This window comes from Phoca vitulina, unplaced genomic scaffold, assembly GCF_004348235.1.
Source record: "Phoca vitulina isolate PV1807 unplaced genomic scaffold, GSC_HSeal_1.0 scaffold1, whole genome shotgun sequence".
NCBI lineage: Eukaryota > Metazoa > Chordata > Mammalia > Carnivora > Phocidae > Phoca > Phoca vitulina.
In genome coordinates, this window is record NW_022589704.1 from 72,551,267 (window position 1) to 72,555,861 (window position 4,595).

Genomic DNA, 4,595 nt, shown 5'->3' on the forward strand with positions numbered 1-4,595 from the left:
AACCGACTGAGTCACCCAGGCACCCCAAATTCCTTGCTTTTAATCTAACCATCTGACCCCATCACTCCCTGTCTCCCGTAGAGATCTTTTCAACTGTATCAAATAGACAAACTTTTCTATAACTACAAAGATTAGGGAGAATACAATACATGAGTGAGTGATGTGGGCAAGGAAAAGACAAATCAGCCTCAGTGTCAGGACAACAGAAAGAGATGAGGACCGCAGAGCTTCTGGCTAGATGGCCAGCTGGTACTCAGCTTCAGTGAACTGTTTTCCAGGTTTTCTGTATTTAATTGAGCCATACATGTTCTCCCGGTTTCTAAACACTGACCACTAAATTTTGAATTTTAGAAAACACAGTGCAGTGCAAGCCAAAGAAGATACATTTGTCAGCCATATTCAGCCTCCTGGAAACCAGTTTGCAATTTCTGACCTAAATCTAGATTGTTGAAGAAACTTCTTACACAATCCACACTCTTCCTCCACTCTCTGCCTACTCCTGCTCGCCCTACTCAATTGCTAGATTAATCTTTCCAAGGCTAAAGTGAACTGCAGAGCATGTCATTTCCCAAGTAAAATATTCCACTGTCCATCAGATTAACCACAAAACCTTAGCAGAGCTCTAAATGCCCCCTTCAACATAGTCACAATTTTATTTTCCCCTGCTTCCATACATGCATCTCATGCCTCGGGAGTGAAGTAGAGGCTTTTTAAACAGACCTCTGCATAAGTGCCTCATCAGACCAACACAAGCTCTCCATGCCCATGTTAATTCACACTCGGTGTGTTCATGTGACTTCTGCATTCTCTTGTTAAGGTGGTGTACGCTGTCCAAGGTTTCGTTGTGTTCCCCAAAATTGTTGATGAAATGGAAGAAAACAGTAAAAACCCAAAATTCTGCACTTAGATTGCTGCATGAGGGTCTTTTAATTCTCCTCTCACTTTAAAGAAATTAGGGCTGGATATTCTGGATAATGCTTTATACGAAATGATACTGTTGGCATTCCAATTAGCGAGTCCATACTCAAAGGAGAGGACTTGGTTTTAGGCCAAAATGTTGGTGAATGAATCTACACCTGTATATTTTAGGTGAAATCTTCAGGTTTTTATGATCACCTGCTTTAACAAACTTTGTAGATTGATCAAATGGCTGTCAAATTATCTTAGGTTAAATCTGGTATTTTGCACCCTCCTTTCACCCCAAGCTTTCTTGATATTGTTATCTTGTTGATGCTGTTCCCATAGTCTATAGGTCCCCCTCTCTTCATTTCTAATTTTCTCAAATTCAGTGAATTGTTTACAAATTGATTCAGTTGCCACCCTTCCCATCACCCCACAGATGTGCAAATACACACATGCACACACACCCATACATACACCCACAATTTTCCCCTTGATTTGTCCTCCTTGATGTGAGCTCTCCATCCTTTAGCTTTCTTTGGCTTTACGCTTCCTTTTCCTAATAACTAATTATATTCTTTGTTATACTGTATATAACCGTGTACAATATATAGTGATTCATGTTCTTATGCTCCTAAAAATGCCACCTTCTTTAAAGGTAAATTTGTTTACTTATTCATTTTCATGTTTCTCATAGTACCTAGCATTGTCTATGCAAATGGGAAGTATTGAGACTGGCTTGGTTTCTTGTGCTTCAAAACTCTTCTCTTTCTTACTTGGGATCATATAATGCTGACTGGCAGGCTCATCTGGGCCTCAGATGGGTGCTCAAGCCTACTGTTCATCAGAGGGTTTTGAATGGATTGTATTTGAATACTCAAGAAACTTAGAATCTGTCTCAGAATTTGCAGGCCAGTTATAACAAATGAGTGTCTCCCCTTTCTCTGTCATTGACAGATGAACCAGCCCCTGGTAAAAAGATACACTGAAATTAGAAATGGTATGTTGCCAGACCAATGCTGAGTTCATTGCTTTCAGCAAAATCTTTGGATTTTAGTGTGTGGTCGATCATGTTTGCAGTATATATGTTGATTTTACACTTTGAGGGATTATAAAAGAATCCATGTGCTTTACCTTTGTGTAATTGGAGTGTTTTGATTGTTACTATTTTAGAGGGAAATTTTAATATAATATCCAAATATCCAAAAGATATTTATTGACATTTTTTGCCTTATAAGCAAAAGATTTTTTAAATGTTGTGTACGCATCACTAAGTATGGGACACATGAAAATTTGGCAGTCATATTAGAAAGCAATAGAAACGTGTGCCCTTTGGGCTTATTTTGGAAACAAAAAAGAATTCAAAAATGTCAGGTTTATAAGAGCAAAATCCCCTGTGAGGTGCCAGAAAACGGAACAAGCATGGATTACTTACCGGAAGTCAACCATGGATCACCAGACTATCCTCAAATGAGAATGTCCACGAGCATAGTTGCTTAGCAGTGACAAAATAATTTTTATGCTTTTATTAAATCAAATTAAAAATGTTTCCAGTTAGCTCCAACTCACGAGTTTTCCTACAGGCCTTTGGGCATTTATAAGTTAAATTGTACCTAAAAATATTTATAATTTATATATTAAATGGTAGTTTTTAATATCTAAAAACCATAAAACATTTAAATGTATCTACATGAACTGAATTTTACTATCTATAATGTTCCACAGCTTTATCTTTAAACTTCATCAGATGCATATTTTTTGAACCTTTGATATATCAAAACATTTCTGCTTTGCTTTCTCAGGTGAATGCTCTACTAGTGGGATAGTGCTTTAGGATGGCAGTCCTTTCTCAAGATGGTAATATTGTTGATCTTTTGTCTTCTCATTTTGCATGTAAACAATCCAAAGCCGGGTTTTTTTTTCTTTTACAAAGTATATTCTGCAATACTTATTCTTGGATTCTTGGATACTTATTCTTGGAAAACATTCTTGGAAATATTTTACCTATAAATCAGACTAAGGAGTATGAGTGGTGTGTGTGTGTGTGTGTGTGTGTGTGTATTAAACTTGTTTAGATTGATCTTTTGACTTGAAAAATTATCTTTTTCTTTCATCTCACTGATAGTTTACTCTTATTTTTGTTCTTTGACTATTGGCTTTAGTCTATCTTTATTTTCTCGAATTCCCACTTTGTATAGTTTAAAAATCCAAATATTCTGTTCTCCAAGTCTTTTCTCTTTTTTTCCCTCTGTATTGCCATTGTTTTTCTTCTTTTTTCTTTATTCGTGATGGTGTTCCTTCAAAATCAAGGTCTATTTTCCCTTTTGGTACATCGACTTATTTTTGTAAAACTCAGAATCAAGTTCTTAATTTCTAGAACCCTTTAAAATTGAATTACATCACCTTGAAATTACTAATTACCTTTCTAAAAATTCTCTTCTAATTAGTATATTAACTCGACCTTAATAAGTCCTTTGTTCACTGTGATCATCCCTGCACATGCTAATGATTCCTGATTTTCTTATTCCTTGTCTATGTTGCAGATATTCGATCTGTTCCTTGAAAGTTTGGTAGTACTCAACTATAAAGTCATCTGGGTCTGCTACTTACTTCTCTGAAACACCTTTAAATTTTTATTTGACTTTCTTCACTAATTATAGGATTATTCAAGAATTCTGTTTCTTCTTGGGCCACCTGCCTGGCTCAGTTGGTAGAGCATGTGACCCTTGATCTCAGGGTTGTGGGTTCGAACCCTGAATTGGGGGGAGATTACTTGAAAAAATAAAATCTTAAAAAAAAGAATTCTGTTTCATCTTGAGAGATTTTTAATAATTTACATACTTCTGGGACTCTGCTCATGTCATGTAAATTTCCAAATCTTTTAGTATAATAGTTTTCATAGTATCACTTTATTTTCTTTTTAATCTCTGTTAAATATTGAGTTATGTTATCTTTAAAAATCCTAGTATTTGTTTGTCTCTTCACATTTTGCCCTTTCAATCTTGGATAAGGCTTACCTACTTCAGTAGTCTTTAAAGTATACATTTTATCTTTGTTGTACTTATTGTATTTTGTCTTTTATTTGATTATTTTTGCTTTTTTTAAAAGGTTTTATTTTTATTTATTTGACAGAGAGAGAGAGCACAAGCACAAGTAGGGGGAGGGGCAGAGGGAGGGAGAGAAGCAGGCTCCCCGCTGAGCAAGGAGGCCAATGTGGGACTCGATCCCAGGACTCCGGGATCATGACCTGAGCTGAATGCAGACGCTTAACCGACTGAGCCACCCAAGCACACCTTGATTTTTGCTTTTTAAAAATTTTCTCCTTTCTGCTACTTTCTTCTGGTCTACTGTTATATTTCTAATTTGTTAGGATGGATTTGTGTTTTTTAAAGTAATCATTTAAGGCTACAGATGTCTTTCTAATTCCTAGTTTGGATGCATCCCATGGGTTTTGACAAATATTGGATATGTATTATTTTTATTATTGTTTAGTTCTAAATATCTTAAATTTGCATTATGATTAGTTATTTTGCAAATGAGCTATACAGAATTGTGTTTTATATTTCCAAATGCATGGGATACTTCATTTAACTTTTGTGTTATTTAATCCTTTAATTAATTACAATTCAGATAATACAGTTTGCATGATACTTACTGTTTAGGAATAGCTGGGATTTGTTTTTAGCTTGTTACAT